We start from the raw sequence: 20,053 nt of genomic DNA on the forward strand, positions 1-20,053 counted from the left end.
ACTATAAAGGCCAAGGCGCAGAGCCTTGTGTGGTGTAAACTCTTACAGCTCCATTGAAGTCAATAGAGTTTACTATGGCAGTTTACTCCATCTGAGGATTTTCCCCAAATTCCTGCAGATCCTTAGTAAAAAAGTGAAGCTGCAGTCAGTCCTGAAAATATGTAAAGTCAAATTCCATACTGAGATCCTCACCATGGTTCTTAGGACAAAATTTGGCCCTTAGTATGTATTTATAGTGAAGCTATTAATGTGTGGTTTTTTCTGTATAGTAGTAATGCACTATCGAGCTCAGACACGAAATGGTAAATTTAATACGATGTTGCATCCGTGGAGGATACGGACACACTGTCATTCCAAGGGGAAATTGTGGGCACGGTTTTCAATATGGAAATTTATTCTTTCAGTTTCTTTTTCTTTTTTTCTTTTTTAATTATGGCTTAAATCAATAAAATCAAGTGAATACAAATATAGGACTGCCACTCCTTTTTAATTTACCTTTTTGTGCTAGCATGAAGTACTATGCTTTAAAGGAAAGCTGAACACAGAGCAGCAACCTTAACTCAGAATTTGCTTAGTTGAATACTTGCTATTCAGGCTTAATTTTCTGTGCTCTGTATACTGTTTTGATATTATTTGAACTAATTGCAGTAAATTCTTAAACTAGATTTTTATTTCATCCTTAATAAATGCATGAAATGGTCTGTTTTTAGAACAGGATAACATATAACAATATTTCCTTAGGATAATCAAATTTCTCTTTGAATTTAGAAAGTATCCCAAGGAAATATGCAAAAGAAATATATCCTGTAGATATAGGTCAGATCTACTCTACACACTTACATCAATATAACTGCGTCACTCAGGGATGTGGAGAAATCCATACCTAACCCTCAGTGTAGACACCATTATGGGGGAGGGCTTCTCCCATCGACATAGCTAGTCTCTTGTGGATTTACTGCCCGAATATATTTGGTATTGCAGGAAATGATATATTTTGTGACATTTTAAGGAGCCGCTTTCTTAAATAAATTTAATAATATTAGTTTTTTCACATAGAAAGAGACCCTCCTCAAATGGTATCAAAAAGTTGACTCCAACAGATATACAATACTTGCCTTAAAATGTAACAATAAGGTAACAGTACCACAGTACATTATAATTATAAGAGAGAATATGGTTGCTGAAAGTTCCTAAGGAATCAAAGGAGTAGTTTACACTGTAGTCAAATAACACTGAGAGCAGTTTTAAAACTGAAATAAAAATTAAAAAATGCTCTTCTGTAATGCATTATTGACTTTGGATGAGTTTCTTAAATTTCTGCCAGTTGTCTTAAACCCTATAAAAATGTATCTTTTTTTTTTTGTCCTTGTTTTTTTTTTAATGATTGTTTGACTTCACTGTACGATAAGCAGACCTCATTTTTTAAATATATAATTAGCAGTCTTCAGATATACCTACAAACTCAGCATAATCACATGGTGCCTAGTGTGGCACCATTCTCTTTAGGATCATGTCATTTCAAGCATTTGTGTTCCTTTTTTCATGGATTTGAGTATGAAACTTGGCTCTTTGCTACAACTTGACCTGCAGTATCTTGACCTATGAGTAATTATTTTAATTTAAAAATAAAAATCTAGGTTGGTTGATGATAAAAAAAAAATAAGCATCATTTTGTAGGCTTGCTGGTGAAACATTGGTGAAACAGAGTTGAATTTGGTGCAGTATCCTGATCATCACTTTAACTGCAAATGTTACTAATGATCAGAAAATTATTCAAGACTTTCCATCGATGTTGGAAGTGTCTATGCTACAGTGGAATGGTTGCAGAGCCATAGCTGTGCCACTGTAGTTGCTGTAATGTAGACACAGCCTTGGTGTCTTGCACATAAAGCTGTGACATTTTGTCCCTGTGCTCCACTGTTCTGTTCTTGTAAGCCAGCATTGTGTTGAAGTTTACAAGAAATCTGAGTTGGAGAATTTCAGTGTTTTGCTAGCTTACAGGAATCTGGAACTAGCAAATTTACTAGTTTGTAAATTGGATTTTTGGGGAAAGGCAATCTCTTGTCTATAGTGGAAGTTTTTTCCTCCTCTGTATATTGCTGAACTGTCCCTCACAAGGATGGTTTATGTTCCTTATTTGTACATATGAAGACCACATTTTTTGAATTTTGAGTTAACCAGGTTAACCCAAATACCATGACTTTTCTAAAAATATCCTCCCAGGTATATTTTAACTCCCATAGAAACTTTATTTCCCTCTCTATTAATGGCATTAATAGAGAGAGGGAATAAAAACGGCATTAAAAATGTTTCTCTGTGTTTTTTGTGTTTTTTTGCAAAGAGCTAGAGATCAAACTATTGATGAGCTCTGGGGCAAATGGTCTCACTGTTGAGTTTTACCCAAGGTAGAGTCCTGCACCCACTAAATCTTTGGGGGACCCAAATTGAGAACAGAACTTAAGAAAATGTACATTTTGTACACTGCACATTTACCAATCCAGAAAATGGCTGGAGGGTTCCTATTCCTGCCATTTCATATGCTTTAAACTCGACCCTTGTAAGCGCTTTAAAAGCTGAACAGTTACTCAGATTGCTTTGAATTTGGTGTGCCTTATAGAGGCACAGGGTAGCATTAGTGACTAACATTTGGGGTAATTTGACCAAGGGATTCCTGAGTTACAGCCCTCCCCCACCCCACCCCCAAAAATGGTTTCCTTTTGCTGTCTTGTATTGCTAAACTGAGATGCACTAATGATTGGAGGAATCAGAGATGTCTTGATGACTGTGATGTCACCCTTCAATTAACATAACTAAGGATAAGTTAATCAGACCCCCCCACACTGCATGGTAGGAGGTTGTTGCAATTAGGGTATGTCTACACTAGAAGTACTGCAGCGGAAGCTGTAGTGTAGATACTTACTGTAGCAATGGAAAGGGTTCTTCCGTCACTGCAGTAAATCCACCTCTTTGAGAAGTAGCAGGTAAGTCTGCAGATGAAGTCTTCTGTTAACTTCGCGGCATCTAAACTGGGAGTGGATGTGTCATTACACAAAGTAAAACTATTTCCCCATGTTTATTCCCCCCCCCCCCACCGCTCCTCGGACATTCCTGTTAACTGCTAGAAATGGCCCACCTTGATTATCACTACAAAAGGTTTTCTCCCCCCAGCTCTCCTGCTGGTAATAGCTCATCTTAAGTGATCACTCTCCTTACAGTGTGTATAACACCCATTTTTTCATGTTCTCTGTGTACATAAATCTCCTCACTGTATTTTCCACTGAATGCATCCGATGAAGTGAGCTGTAGCTCACGAAAGCTTATGCTCAGATAAATTGGTTCGTCTCTAAGGTGCCACAAGTCCTCCTTTTCTTTTCGCGAATACAAACTAACACGGCTGCTACTCTGAAACCTGGCATCTAAACTGAGGCTTAAGTCAGCGTAATTACATTGCACAGGGCATGAAATTTTTCACAGCCCTGACCGATACATTTAAAATGACCTATCTTCGTAGAGTAGACCAGCCCTTAGTCTACCATTAGGGTGGCAGTTGTATTTTGTGGAAAATCAATGCTTCTTGGGTGATGAGGAGTGTGGGAGTAGGAGAAGAGGAGTTTAGGGCTGCAGTGAGGGAAGGGGACAGATTGAAGGCTCAGGTGAGGGAGGCATGGCAGCACTAGCTCTGCCAATGCACGCCAACCCCCTGTAACCCTTAGCTCTGGCAGTGTACCCCAACCTTCATGCACTTGGCAGCTCTGGCAGTGTACCCCAACCTTCATGCACTTGACAGCTCTGGCAGTGCACCCCAACCTTCATGCACTTGACAGCTCTGGCAGTGTACCCCAACCTTCATGCACTTGACAGCTCTGGCAGTGCAATGCAACCTTCCTGCGCTCCACAGGTCTGCAGAGCACCCCAACCCCCTGTACACCTAATTCTGCCCCTCCACCCCAATGGCCGTGGACCCCCAATTTTGCCATGTACCCCCAACCCTCCTGCATTCCCCATCATCTGTACCCTAGCTCTGCTAGTGTACTCCAACACTTCATGTAAGCTATTAATAAGTTGGAAGAATATTAATTGGGAAATTGGAGGGTTCATGGCTGACTGGAAAATATATACTATATGGCATAGCATCATCACAAGCTCTGAATGCTTCTCGGAGATGGGGTATATCTATTGGACAGGGGTGAGAGGATCTTCCTCTCGAACCTAAAAGTATTTTGGAACAGAAACCCTGTCTGTAATTTCTTTTGCCAATCCTGCCACAAACTTTACCCTTGAACAACTGTGAAACACAACCAGGACACTATTCTACTGTAACATACTCGGCCTTTGCTCCGGGTGCAGGATGTGAGTCCGGTTATAGGAGGGGGCAAGTAACAGCAATAGAAACGTTTGTATACCCGGGTTGGAAATCTTCCGGGAGATATGCTTGCAGTGAAGAGGCCTGGGTACAGGAGTGGGGAGGAGGCTGGTTGGGGGAGTGAACACACTGAATGGGTCGGGGGCATGGCTGGAGAGGTGTGCTGAAACAGGGCTAGTGGGGTGCAGCTGGTGTGCCTGCACAGCCACATGTTTGTAAAAAGAGGTGAAGAGCTTGTACGCTTCAGCTACTGTGGGGTAGGCAATGGGAAATGCATTTGCTTTGTAGCCAGCCAACTTACATTGCAGAATAGTGAGACAGAGAAAACTATGAAGCATTAATAATAGCTAAATGAGATATTAAATACACAGAGTAAGAATACACATTCCACTGCAGTCAGCTCTTAGATTATCTAATGTACGTGGCTCTATGAAAGGTTGCAATAGTGCTTTAGGCTACAGTACAGTATTTCTCAGTGCTGCTTTCTAAGAAAACCAGAGCTATATTTGTTTGAGTACTACCCTGGTGTGTGTTTTTTCTTTAAATTCCCAGGTTTGGGTTTTCAAACATGTACCTGAATTTCTTGGGTGGAAGTTAAAAAGGAAACTATTTTCTTTACCAAAAGCATGACAATTGTGTTGCAGTTAGACTGATGCAGTAGTACATATTACAGAACAGTCACACAAGTCTCAGGCTTTGCTCAAGAAAAGCAAGGGATTGGAACAGTAGGGATGCTGTAGGCCTGGAGGGCAATGCATTGGCAGAGCTGTATGGGGAAGGTTATGGGCTAATGTGGAGAGAGGAGAGTGCCAAGAAATAGAGTTTCTGTACCTTCTGTGTGTATGTATATATATATATATATAAAAGGTTTTTATCAATGTTCCCACTCTTTTATTTCAGTAGCAGTTTTAATGCAGTATGGAAAATGGTTTCTGTTGTGTGTTTTAAAGTCGGGGGGAAATAATGGAAATGGAAGCTAATCTTAGGCTAATATTTTGAAAACTGTTAACCATACTGGAATTATTCATAACTCTCATTTCTACAATAGAAAAGTAAAATTCCTTTGGGTTAATTCAACATCTGTTGGATGAATTGGTTCAGTTTCATGAGTCTGTTATTAATACTGAACAGTAGATTGTGTTTTTATGAACCCCGTGAAATCTGCAGTTCATTGCCCATGTTTTCTTTTTTCTTTAAATGAGATGCTTTTGGAGTTGTACATGCTTTTCCACTAGTATAATGGTGTTGTGGTTAATATTTCTACTACACCAAGATTTTCCTTAATTTTAATGTTTCTGTCTTTTGTTCTATTTATGTAACATTTATAAATAATATTTTTATGAAGTCACTGAGCTTCAAGTCCTAACTATTTGTTGATGTTTCACTAATTCCTTATAGAAAAACTTAAGAAAAAAATTATATTTAGTGGGAAGTCTACTAAGTATATCCCATTTTCCATATTTCTACTTCTCCTCTGTTGCACTTCCATTGCTAGGGAAGTTTGCATGCCAACAGAACCTTTGTAGCTTAAGAGTTCATATGCTCCTGCTGCTGTTTCCTGATTTGCAGTAATCATCCTCTGTTTGTGACATCACAATTGGTTGCTGTGAAAAGAGTATTGTAATGTCACAAATAGGATTATGATTTCAGATGCCAGAAGCAGAGAAATTCATAAGCAATCATGAGACAATCGCTAAAAGAGAAAAAAAAAGTCACAGAAAATATATGTATTTAAATTGTTTCTAGAGTGCTTTTATGATGCATCAGGAGCTCTTTAATATAATCTCTGTAGTAAGAGGCCCTGAAACATAAACCCTTGTATCAGAGGCCTGGTCTGAGGCCTAAAGCCTGAACCAAAGTACTTCCAGGCATTGCTAAGCAAAGCTGGGCTGTGAGCCAGAGGCAGGCCCTAATTGCAGAACTTGGCAAGAAAAAGGCTCCTAGAGAGCACGCACTAATGATATAAGTAGTAATAAGAGGAACATGTGCCAAGATGGCACCTGGACATCCCGATATGAGAACACTTCACAGAGATAACAAGGAACAGCCAGGTGCATCCCAAAGACAGGATCAAAAGGACAGCATGATGGATAGATCTGTTTGTTTGAACGAACATGATCAAAGGGGGAGACAGCATCCTAATGAGTCAAGGGAATGTACCTCAATACGTCAGTGGGGATGAGTAATCTGTCCTGCAATTGTATAATAGGTCCCAGAGCGCATATCTTTGTTCAGCCTAGGGGACAGTGGAGTGTCCCGCCACTGACTGGCTGTGTCTATTGCCAGGGGGCACATATTCGTAGTATGTCCTGTAGAGTCTATAGGAAACTATTACTGTGCTTCGTTTGACAATATACCTGGCCGGGTGCCTTCATACCTTACTAGAGTCTGTGGTCTTTTGGTGCACAAAACTTCATTAATATAGAATTAACGGTTGCTCAAGAACATTTCCTATCAACTTAATCACCAAATGTCGAGTAAATGCACCATTAACATTTAGACAAAACTCAATTCCGTATGCCTTACTACCAACACAAAATACATGTTCAAAATCCTCAATCAAAACCTTAAATTGCTACATATAACTAGTCATAATACACATATCCAGTTCCTCATAATCACATTCAAATAAACAACCGGAACTGATTTTAGGAGGATTACGGTATGTACTCTATAGTGATAAGCGTGTTTATATGTGCATGGAAATACGAGACTGGAGTTAAACTTGTGCATTTGAGTGCGACTGTGAGGAATTGGATGTGTGCATTGTGGCTGGCTACATAGATGTGCAAGGGAGCTGAAATGTCTAAGGCCTCATCTACACTAAGGAGGTAGTACTGTTGCAGGTATGCCATTATAGTTAAAGCAGTACACACTCATCCTTCGAGTTACCTTGATATAAAGATGCTGTATACTGGTATAGTTGATCCTGTACAGAAAGGGAAATAATTATAAGGCATCTTTTCACACATGTAACTGCATCCACACTAGGCTTGTATTGGTACTAATTTTTAAAAAAAATCACATCCCCAATTGACATAGTGACTCACAAGTGTAGACCAGGCCCAAGTATCATGGTGTGTGGGCAGTAAGGGATCTCAACTGAGGTGGAGGTAAATATTAATGTTGCCTTAACAGGTGATTACCTTGTTTTTTTAGTGATTATGTTGATAGGAAATACATTTGAGCAACACTCTATTACTTCTGTGGTAATCGGCTTGTTTTTACCCCCTGAAGTAGGGGGTAGTGTATATGGGATATTGAGGAGGTAGGAAGGACAGCTGGGATGAAGTGGGGAATGGAAATGGAGAAAGACAAGGGGTAGCGGAGGTCTGTAGGCATCTGGGGGCATAGAAGTAATATTGGAAGTGGGTCTGTTCTTTGCTATTGATGTCCCCAAAAACCCTTTTCGTGAGCTTTGCCCTCACAGATTGCTGAGGTTTACAGATGACATGCATGAAATGAAGAGAGAGAGAAGTCCTGTGGCTGAAGTTTTATGCCAAGTCTGACTGTGACTTAAAGAATTTTTGAAGATTTATGCTGCAGCTGTGCTGGAGTTGAAGAGGGAGTTGCCTCCATCATGGCATAGCATCTGCATAAATCTTCAACAGCAGGATTGTTCCTGTGTGATGGATAGCCTGACTAATCTGGGTTGCGTCCACTCAAATCTATTTTTTCTTACTATTAGAAATGTTCTTTGTGATTGTGTCCACAAAAGTAACATGATCTGGACTTAGTCATCTGCTTTGTGCTGATGTAGCAGGCTCCCAAGGGGTACAAAAGGTGAGTCTTTTCTGCTTGAGTCTTGGTCTCTTTCTCTTAATGAGGTTCAAAAGATGCTAGGAGAGTTTTTGACTACAACCTGTGAGTTGGACCCTTGTCCCTCCTGGCTTGTTAAGGATGGTTGATAAAAGATGGGCTCACTTTTGGTGGAGATTGTCAATGATTCTCAGTAGGGAGGTAAGGTGTTAAGGCGGCATTCTCCAGGAGGCACTAGCAAGGCTTTGTAAAGCCACTATCGGTCTGTTCTGGGAAAGACAATTAAAGAGGTTGTAACAAATAAACTCTCCCGGAATATGGAGTCTGCAGATTTTGCATCTCTCTCCTGCTTCAGTTGTGGTTAGCAGAGGTGCCTGAGAGCAGGGGCTGGTATGAGAGCATTCTTCGTAAGGGAACCTTGACTCTTGAATTTCCTTTTCCTTTCCCAACCTGGGATTCACAGTCTGTGTTTGTTGACTTTAAGGACATTGCAAGGCCAATGCATTTTCATGGATATTTGGGGAGGAAGGGATCGGATTGCTAGTTCAGAGGGAGGTTGTGGTCTTGTAGGGCAAAATGACTGAAGGGGATTGAAACAATGACATGTCTTTGCATTAAAGATTTTTTGTGACCTTGATTATGTGTATCTCAAGTTCATAAGAAGGGTATGTCTACACTGGTTTAAAAACCCATGGCTGGTCTGTGCCCCCTGACTCGGGTTTGCAGGGCTATTTAATGGTGGTGTAGGCGTTCAGGCTTGGGCTGCAGCCTGGGCTCTAGGACCCTGCAAGGTGGGAGGGTCCCAGAGCTCAGGCGGCAGCCCAAGCCTGAATGTTTACACTGCAATTAAATTGCCCCACAGCCTGAGCCTGAGTCAGCTGGAATGGGCTAGCCAGGGTGTCTAATTGCAGTTTAGACGTACCCTTAGAGCTCCAGATTTCAGAAAACAAATCTGAAGGAGTGTATAATAGTCTTTGTTTTATAGTGAAGGATATCATCAAGCTTTATCATGAGGAAGTACTAGATGTGTAATAAAGGACAAGTTTTCTCCACCACAATCCATTTACTGCTAATTGAATGATGTGATAAGTCAGTGTATGCATTCTTTGTCAGTCTGTTAGGAAAATAACTACGTTGTCAGGAAAGGCAGAGCACTGATTTTGTGTGATTGTATTCATTGAAGAAATTAGGTTTTGTGAGATTCCAGTTAATATAATTAAGGGAAGTTTAAAAAAAAAAAAAAAAGCATAAGGAAATTTACATCTGCTTCTGTTACATTTTGTGTAGGAGTATTTTCAAAATTGTCTGATACTAAAATGGTTTTGATTCAAGTTACCTTGTGTGTGGTGCACTTGCTTGTGTGTGTTCAGCCTAAAGAATAAGGATTGCCTATAAAAGTGAATGTGCATCAACTTTGCAAATTGCTATAATTAAGAATTAGTGATATATTGTTTAAAGTAGCAAAACTGCTATTACGGATAGTTTGTGATTAATAGAGTATACTGAATGGATAAGGACACAACTATCAGTGCATGGAATTTGGAATGTGATATTGCTTGCCACTCTGGAATGTAATTGAAGTATGTGCCCAATAGTCTGTGGTTGACGATGCCACCACAGATTCTGTATGCCCTGTTGGACATAAATGTTTTTGAAACTAGATGACACATGCAAAACCTATGTGCTTCTTGACACCTAAGAAATATGTTTGAGCCCTAGAAATACAGAGATTTAACCATGAATTTCAAGTGGACACACTTTATCTAGACTCTTTAAAGAAGTGTTACTAAGATAAAATAATTTGAAGAATATATATTCTCCAAAATGTAACACAAATGTAACACAAAATGTAACAATATGTGGTATCAGAAATGTTAATGTTTAGCTAACTAAATAGTAGTGGAACACTGTTCAAAACAGGAAATACATATAGTTATATAAATTGCAAAGTTTCAGTCATCATAAATGCGGTTTCAGTGTAGAGCCCAATGTATAACCTGCATACTTCCTGTTCTAGTCCGAGTGCAAATAGCCTTGTAATTAAAAGTCTGTGGTTCGTTCTCCCTAGCTGGGTTAAGTATATTGTTTTACATGTTCAGTCACTTTATAAACAGAGAGTATATGATTTGCTTAAGAGCATTTTTATAAACGAATATTCATGGTCACAACCAGGTCCACAGATCCAAGCAGCAGTCTTTAGGCTCCACTTCAGCTTGGCAGCAGCAGCAAACAGACCTGTGAGCTTGACTGGCTTGGTTCCAAACTCCTCCTAGAGGAGCTTGCCATTTGGCTTCCTGCCTCTGTAAACTGCATGGGGCAGCAAAACCTGCTACAGAATTTGTGGACAATTTCTCTCTCTTTGGGGACCTCACTTTTTACATTCCATTAGAAATTGGCTCTATTCAAAATCTCTTATCAGCCTTGATTGTCCTGCTGTTTTGGACAGCCCCATCCCACTTTCCTAGTGCAGAGGCACTTAATGTTGTAGAAAAGGACAGCAAGAAGAGGATAAGAAAATGCCTCTTCTGTTCTTGTCCACTTTCATATTGTATCAAAGACATCCTGTGCTGCTTTGTGCCCTTGAAGAGAGCTCTGCATCTTTAGCCAAGGGTATGTCTACACTACGAAATTAGGTCGAATTTATAGAAGTCAGTTTTTTAGAAATCGGTTTTATATATTCGAGTGTGTGTTCCCACAGAAAATGCTCTAAGTGCATTAAGAGCATTAACTCGGCGGAGTGCTTCCACAGTACCGAGGCAAGCGTCGACTTCCGGAGTGTTGCACTGTGGGTAGCTATCCCACAGTTCCCACAGTCTCCGCTGTCCATTGGAATCCTGGGTTGAGATCCCAGTGCCTGATGGGGCTAAAACATTGTTGCGGGTGGTTCTGGGTACATGTCGTCAGGCTCCCATTCCCTCCCTCCCTCCCTCCGTGAAAGAAAGGGCAGACAATCGTTTTGTGCCTTTTTTCCTGGGTTACCCGTGCAGACGCCATACCACGGCAAGCATGGAGCCCACTCAGCTCACCGTCACCGTATGTCTCCTGGGTGCTGGCAGACGTGGTACTGCATTGCTACACAGCAGCAGCAACCCATTGCCTTATGGCAGCAGACGGTACAGTAGGACTGGTTGCCGTCATCGTCATATCCGAGGTGCTCCTGGTCGCCTCTGTGAGGTTGATCAGGAGTGCCTGGGCAGACATGGGCGCAGGGACTAAATTTGGAGTGACTTGATCAGGTCATTCTCTTTAGTCCTGCAGTCAGTCCTATTGAACCATCTTATGGTGAGCAGGCAGGCGATTCGGATTGCTAGCAGTCCTCTTGTACCATCTTCTGCCGAGCAGCCATGAGATGTGGATGGCATGCAGTCCTTCTGCACCATCTGCTGCCAGCCAAAGATGTAAAAGATAGATGGAGTGTATCAAAACAAGAAATAGACCAGATTTGTTTTGTACTCATTTGCAACCCCCCCCCGCCCCTGTCTAGGTCACACTATAGTCACTCACAGAGAAGGTGCAGCGAGGTAAATCTAGCCATGTATCAATCAGAGGCCAGACCAACCTGTTTGTTCCAATAAGAACAATAACTTAGGTGCACCATTTCTGATTGGAACCCTCTGTGAAGTCCTGCCTGAAATACTCCTTGATGTAAAGCCACCCCCTTTGTTGATTTTAACTCCCTGTAAGCAAACCCTGTAAGCCATGTCATCAGTCGCCCCTCCCTGCGTCAGAGCAATGGCAGACAATCGTGCATCTGAGTTGAGAGTGCTGTCCAGAGCAGTCACAAAGGAGCACTCTGGGATAGCTCCCGGAGGCCAATACTGTCGAATTGTGTCCACAGTACCCCAAATTCGACCCGGCAAGGCCGATTTAAGCGCTAATCCACTTGTCGGGGTGGAGTAAGGAAATCGATTTTAAGAGCCCTTTAAGTCAAAATAAAGGGCTTCATCGTGTGAACGGGTGCAGGTTTACATCAATTTAACGCTGCTAAATTCGACCTAAAGTCCTAGTGTAGACCAGGGCCAAGTGAGGCCTGCCTTTACCTCTCCTCTCTGTCCCTACTGATATGCAGATACTTAAACAACAGCTATACAAGAATGCTGCTATGCACCCTGCCTCTGCTATTTGTTTGGAGGAGCCAGGGTGATGCTATCAAAAGGAATAAAGCTACTGGGAAGCTCTCCTCTGCCGAAGTAGCAGCACTCACCTGGCAGATGCAGCAACCTGGCAGATGCAGCAATGAGCCCTCTCCCCAAAGAAAAATTCTTTTGAAAGGTGCCTTCTCCCTATAAGGGGTAGTATAGCACTGTGCAAGAGCCAAAAAAGCCACAGGCATTAAGTTGGTATTTCCTGCACCTGTCCTATCCCTGATATCCTGGGAAGAAAACTTTTCTTCTCCTTTCCTCTCCAGCAGCTAGATACATAGTGGAGACCCCAATGAGATATGTCCTCAGGCCGATCCCACATGACCAATCCTTTTTTATGCTTTAACCCTTAACATTCTTGGGGAAAAAGAAAAGCATCCGATGAAGTGAGCTGTAGCTCACGAAAACTTATGCTCAAATAAATTGATTTTAGTCTCTAAGGTGCCACAAGTACTCCTTTTCTTTTTGTGAATACAACTAACACGGCTGTTACTCTGAAACCTGTCATTCTTGGGGAAGAGATCTGTATCAGGATTACTCCACTCCATGCCACCCAGGGATTCCCCCACACTACAAGAATTCTCAGCTGTCAGGTTAAGCCATCTTTAAGGCCTTTTTGCACCACTGGAGTAGCACAAAGAAGCCACAGCAATAGCCCATATTCTATCCTATTCTTCTAAGAAGTAACATAAATGCCAGCATCCTCATGATAACAAACCAGTGTGTGTCATATGATGGAGGAGAGAAAACGTCATGAAGAGAACAGATTTCTGTCTCAAACTTCCAAGGAGTTGACAGCTATAATTAGGGAGAAAAGATTATGAAAACTGCTTTAATTCTGTCCTGTGAATACATTGTTTGTCATACTAAGTGTTTTACATTCCAAGTGATGATTGTAAATGTTGAACTACAGCAGTGGCTTATCTGGTTAATTTGACCCATTTTTACAAATGGAGCCAAACTCTTTTCCTCCCACTCTGTCCTAGTGATTTAATGTTTTAAACGAAGTTAGAGATGCTGCTCTGAGAGAGATGGTACATAGTTTGTGCTGCTATTTAATTATATATGTTATAACAAAATTAAAATATCATCTCCAAGCATTCCAACTTACCTTAGTTTCTTATCGTAGCTACTCATGTATTTCCTTGTTTAGTATGGCTATTGCCATATTTCTCTATTATCTCCAGAGCCGGGTTCCTTACTTAAGCGCATGTATAAGTCAGAGAAATAATTGACATTGTGAAATTTGTTTCCCAATATGCTCTGCATTGAAAGTGTATCTTGTAAATCACTGGCCTAAAGGATAGGGTAGCCAGCTCTAAAATAGGATTGTGGCTAGTTACATATGTTGAAATTAGGTAGTTCTTATTAATGAAATATATATATTTGCATTCACCTTATCCTAAATGCTGTATCACATTTCTTATAACTACTTATAGAAAAATACCTTCGGTGTTTGTAAGATACCAAGCTACACCAAAATTACCCTATAATAGGTATGTGAAGTGATTTAAAATAAAACAGAAGTTGTATATGCAAATATCCCAGACCCCTCAAATGGCAATTTTTCAATAATTTTTAAAAGGGATTTTTTTCTATTTCTATCTTACCGTTTATCTGAGTATCTGAAAGCCATTAAGATATGTCAACTAAGTAAGCCTCAAAAACAATCCTATGACGGTAGATGCATGTATGTATATTTATAGATGAACTATTATTTATAGATGAATTATTATGAATAATTTATTCATAAATTATGAATTTTATAGATAAAATAGTATCACCCTGTATGTGTGTAATATGGCATAAATTGTTTTCAACATAGAATGGTGGCTTTACACGTGCGTGGTGAATACATAAATAAGCCAGGCAAGTCATCCAAAACAACTGCCCCTACAACAGTTGTCTCCATACCCAAATGTCTGTTATATTTGTCATATATTCTACAGTAAAGTTATATTTAGAAATATTTGTGTCATATTGTTTGTTTATAAAATGTTGGCTGTTAAAACGCTGCTAAGAAGTTTGGAATGATAGAAGTAGTTCCTGGTGGAAATGGATTGACAGGCAAAGCATAGTTGAGAAGGGCAACAGCAAAAAATAAATAGTGTTAATCATATTGTTCCTTAGATTCACCTGGATATAGAAATAAAGAAATTTCTTCTGTCATTGCTGTGAGGTGTATGTATCCATAATTTAAAATTTGGATCACCTCACCCATCATTCAAATTCAGCCACCACTGGAGAGAAATATATCTGCTATTTAAAAGTGAACAGCAACATTATATAGGAAGCCTTGCACCTCATTTAAACTATTAGGGGATTTATAGATTCAGATCAGAAGGGACCATTATAATTGTCTAGTCCGACTTCCTGTATAACAGAATTTTACCCATAATTCTTGCATCAAGCCTGTAACTTTTGGTTGAGCCTAGAGTATATCTTTTAGAAAAACATCCAGTCTTTAAATCAAGACTTCAATGGATAGTAAATCCACTGTAACTCTCAGTAATTTATTCCAGTGGTTAATGACCCTCACTTAAAAATGTGTGCCTTATTTCCAGCTTGAATCTGTCTAGTTTCATCTTCCAGCTCTTGGATCTTGTTATAACTTGTCTACTAGATTAAAAAAAGTCACATCTACTATAAGAAATCTTCTCCCCATGTAGGTACTTACAGACTGTGATCAAAACACATCTTTAACCTCTTTAAAATAGATTACGCTTCTTAAGATCTCTGCAAGACAGGTTTTCCAGAACTTATGAAAATTGCCACAGGATTTTTCATGACAGAAAGTGATGATAAACTCTGTTTTATGATTCCTCTGATAGAGGTCTATAATAGTAGACATCATATAAAGTAGGTCATTATGCTCAATCACTTTTGTAAATCATTTTGAGATCTATAAAATAGCATTACGCTCGTGTGTGTGTGTGTTCGTTCCTGTCTAATAAGACACACTGTTTTGAACAGCTGTGTTTCCTCCTTGGGTCCAGGGAAATGAAATAGTGGTACGACTTTCAGATATTAGACACCCTAGTTCTTTCCTTTGAAGAATTTTCTCTTGCCCAGTCTCTCATCCATCGGTTGTTGTTTGATCCAGAATGCTGTCTCTCCACCCCCTAGCAATAGTTCTGAAGACTTTTTTTTCCAGAAAAACCGAGCAAATCATGCTAATACACTACTGAGACTTGTGAGTCTTGTTCATTGTAGAAAAGAAAAACAAATAGTTATTTAAAATAATTCAAATGTATACAAATATTATATCTGAATTAGCAGCTTTTCCTCAGTGTGAACAAGAAATGCCTTCCTAAGTTTTTAAGGTAGGCTCATAGTAATTTTCTGCAACAGTTTACACCTTCTTGGTTTCCATGTTACTTAAGTCTTGGGGAGAGAGAGAGAATTACGATGTCTGTTCATAACATGCTACATCATCTAGCACTGATCTTTTTCCAGTGTGGACACTGTTCTCTTCACATCCATATTGTCTCCTTCAGTGACTTTTCTCCAGTCCCAGTGGCCTCAAGAGTGCTCATAAGACTGGTAAAGACTGGCTCATAATATGGTAAGGGCCTAACTCATATAATGGGCAATTTCAGCAGTTCTAAAGGAAGCACCCTGGTTATAACCTGTCTGAAAAACAACCACAGCAGATTCTTGGAGGATCAGCTGGCAGACCATCTTGCACATTTTATAACTGCAAGGAACTAGAATTTATTGGAAAGGAAGATGATTGTCCACTTCTCAAGATCACACATTGTTCCTTGGTCTTCATGTGATTTATTAAAATGGTGGTGTTCAGACCAGACAACACCAGATATTTTTCACATGAATCTTCAGGGAAGAACGTGGAGCTTGTGTCTGACAGAATCCTGGTATACAGACAACATTTATGATCTCTGTGGGTATTCAATGAGAGGACAGGCAAGTTTAGCAGGCGGACTATTCTATATATTCCATGAGTCTGTATTTAACATAATCCAACAGAAATGAGTTTTCCTGTTCTGTGCTTTTTCATGTTTAAAAAAACAAGTGAAAGGGCAGAAAATTGGCATTAGAGATTCATAAACAGACACAACAATAGATGTAGTCTTAGTTTCCTAGTTGTAATAACCAATGTGAGCCTCTTCTCCTGTCTCTCTATTTCCCTATGTCCTTTGGAAGACTAACTGAAACTATAATAGTGAATATATTATTTCTTCCTATTATAAAATAAAGATTAAGTATATTTGTCCTTTATTTTCTAATAGATGAGAGAAATCTGGCACTGCTTTTCGTTCACTATACAAGTACTGAATAGGGGGAGTCAGAAGGAAATAACAACAAAACCATCTCAAGCTTATAAATGAATGATTTTAGGCAGGTATGCCCAAAACCACCTCTCCCTTCCAGTGCAGCCGTACCTACTGTCACAGGAGCAACACTTTTTTGTGGCAAATAAACACTGTAAGGACCTGGAATTTGAACAGAAGAACCGAGGTATTGTTATAAAGAATCTCTGCAACTATGCTGATATGACGTCCTGTGTTGGCTCCTAAGGTGTCTTGCAGAGATTTTTTTTTTCTAATTGAAATGGAGCAGAAATACTATTTCTCCTATGCCAGAGTTCTTGTTGAACTCCCCCTTGTGCATGCTCACCAGGCAGCTGTATTTGGACCCAACGCTGAATCTATGTGCTTCTAAGGTCCACAGGGTCTGGGCAGGCTCCAGCCATGGGGGTCTGAGGCACGTTTCCCGACCACAGAGTATGTGGTGCCTCTTTTAGGGAATGGGGCCTCACAGTCCCACTGCTCTAGGTTTGAGACCAGAAAGGAACTTACTTACTTACAGTCACTCAAGCGCACCCTCCCAAGAACTCTATCTACCCTCTTGTTCACTCCAGTTTATAGTTTAACCCACAGGTAGTCCATTATTTTTTGTCACTCTAAATCTCTTGCTCAGGGTGTCGTCAAGGTTTAAACTCCAGAGAAACATTTTTCGCACTGCAATAATGATAATAATAAGTAAATAAAAATATTTCACGGTCCATTCAAAAGCATCTGGCGGTCCAGATTTGGCCCGCAGCTCACCTATTGACTACCCCTTAACCCACTGGGAACACGACAGGTGAAGCAAGTAACATGCAGACTTTGCAGAGAAACTTCTGAATCTAAACCAATCACACTTTATTCTTCAATAATCTCATGCAGAATCCTTCCCTCCAGTGTCCTCACCACTCGTGATCATTCTTTGGGTTTTGGTCAGTCCTTTTGGGGTCCCAGGTTCCCTCTCCTGGACCGCAATCCTCTGGCTCCGTGTTCTCTTCCTGGTCATGGAATCTTCCTCTGCCTACTACAATGAGTTCCTTACAGCTTGTTCAAGTCTGGAGGTCAGAAAGTCCCTTTCAGTCCAAGAGCATGTCCCTTTGTGTTCTGTGAACCTCCAGAATCTGTGTTCTTTACAAGCCAGTTCTAACACCTTGTTTCTTTGATCCTTTTCTGCTGAGCATTTTCTATTGCTTCAGTCCCTCCTCCTGCAGTCAACCTGGGAAGAACTGGTTTCCCCTAGGCTGCAGCCATCACATTGTTCTAAGGTGCTTCCATTTGAATTAACATTATTCACGTTAATGACTCTCAATTGTTCTTAGTCTGAGACCTACAAGACACCAGCCTTGGTAGCAAATGCCTGATTCAGTGTACATTGAGGCATTCAATGATATAGTGATTTTTATAAGATCAACCAGAATTCATAAGTTTTACATAGACCGATTTCTCAAATTGACACATCCTGGAAGTATTCTCGCCTATTAAAATTAATTTCCTCCAGAGAGGCTGGATAAAAGTCCATCTCAGCACTTTGAAATGTCAGTCTCCTTTATTTAGAGCTTTTGGAGGCAAAATTAAGTATCCCCCAGTATGTTTCCATCAAGTCATTTTGCAGTTTTTCCAAAGAGGCAACTAATAAGTTAAAACGCATCAGAATTACACTGGCCCCCCTCCTTAAAAGTTTAATATTGTCCTTCAGTTTGGCATCCGTTACTGTAAACTTGTTTAAAATAATAATCCTCGTAGCAGTCACCTCATCTAGGAGGATGGGAGAGTTTATTTCCTTTTCCTCCAAGATTACTTTTTTTAATCTTTTATAACTACAGGGTTATTCTGGGCCCTGTACCAAATTTAATTCCCAAGATCTGTTCTCCTTTTCATTTAAATCTGGTCATCTGCCATTGGTCTGTGTTCTTTTCCCTTTGTTTCCATGGGAGCGACTGTGGGATGCTTCAGACATTGTCAAATTCTGTCTGGATAAAATTAAGACTTGAAGAAACAATTATACTAATATTATTATGGGGTTCCAGTATATGGAAGAAAGCTTCCAGATCCTCCCTAGGTGTATGAATAATCTCATGTACTATGGAGGCATATTTGGTCAAAGGTTTGTATTGCCTCAAAATTATTAAAGGTCTTTGGACCTTTAATAATTTGAATAATGGCATCCTGGGGATGGGTCAAGAAAATGCATCTACTGTGTAGTTTACAGAATGGATGCTTGGAAGTCTTCCCACTTCTCCAGCTATAGAATATTGGTTTGGATGTATGAACTTTTGCATATACTGCCTTTGAATTTAAGTTTTCTGATGCAGACATTCCTGAAATGGGAAAACAATTTGTAACAGAGTATTGATTCCACAAAGATAGATATTTTATCTTGTACAGGCACAGAGTGAAATTTGATTCAGGAATTACTAGGTGAAATTCGATGGCCTGTGCTTTTAGGGCAGCCAGACAAGATGATCATAATGGTTCCTTAAAATAGAGAAATATTTCTGCAAAGTGTTCGTGCTGATAAATGTGTGTTCTGTTCACAATTATTTGAGTGTTGCATGTGAACATATTTTAGCCTATGAATTGTTTTCAAATTTCTTATTGCTATTAGTCTATCTGACTGTTGACTGGTTGCTTGGTAATCTTAGTCGCATCATATAGTTTTTTGTTCCCTGATTGGATTTGTAAAACTTTGATAAATATGAGTGCTTGAGCAAGGAACTTCAAACCTTTACATGAACAGAGATTTATATAATTGTTCATAAGGCATTTGCATTTAGTGTACATTCTTGCAAGCAAAATCTGCTTATATAAATGTTGGAAAAAAACAAATTAGAGAGGTCACAAATACCATTAAAGTGAGCTCACTGGTTGTATTCAAATGCATTTTTCATAAAAGCGTATCTCTGTTCTCACCCTTCTCTGGTATTGGAGGATGTGTGATTTGTATGTTTTCGTCTAGAATTCTCTGGTGGGTGCTGCTACCTGGGTTTTTTTTTTTTTTTTTTTTAGATGCAGTTTGCCATTATTAGCAGAAAACCAATTAAAAACAGATACACTAATTCAGATCTTATCTTTTTCTGAAGTTAGCTTCCTTTCTCCACTTATTTGTCTTGTTTTTTGCTTTGTGTTGGAGCAGCTATGTGTTTAACCACTACTTACTAATATAGTAAGGATTGGGTGAGTAAAGGGTGGTTTGGAGGGGATCAAGGGAGCACCAAGTATTCTGATGTTTCTATTAGTTGGTCTGCCCATCAAAAGGAACTTGGTAGTAAACCCAGCTGTCTACTTTAGCATCTAATTAACAGAACCCTAATTTACCTCAATGGCAAATTTCCTTTATTTTTTATTAAAAACAAAGCTCAACCATCCAGTATTGTTTCTGCTTAAGAGATCTTTTACATCATTTAAAACTTTTATATAAATCTGCTATGTCCTGTAATGGTATAATTTACTGTGACACCTCTCACATCATTAATCCCCATTGC

At 39.8% G+C, this 20,053-nt stretch overlaps 1 protein-coding gene across 14 annotated transcripts in view; it reads left to right on the plus strand.

Moving 5' to 3' along the window:
- The window catches only part of NCOA2 (nuclear receptor coactivator 2), a 259,281-nt gene that overhangs the window by 82,520 nt on the left and 156,708 nt on the right, over window positions 1–20,053 (plus strand). The gene's annotated exons all lie outside the window — the stretch shown is intronic.

This window comes from Lepidochelys kempii, chromosome 2 (genome assembly GCF_965140265.1).
Source record: "Lepidochelys kempii isolate rLepKem1 chromosome 2, rLepKem1.hap2, whole genome shotgun sequence".
In the NCBI taxonomy this organism is placed as follows: domain Eukaryota; kingdom Metazoa; phylum Chordata; order Testudines; family Cheloniidae; genus Lepidochelys; species Lepidochelys kempii.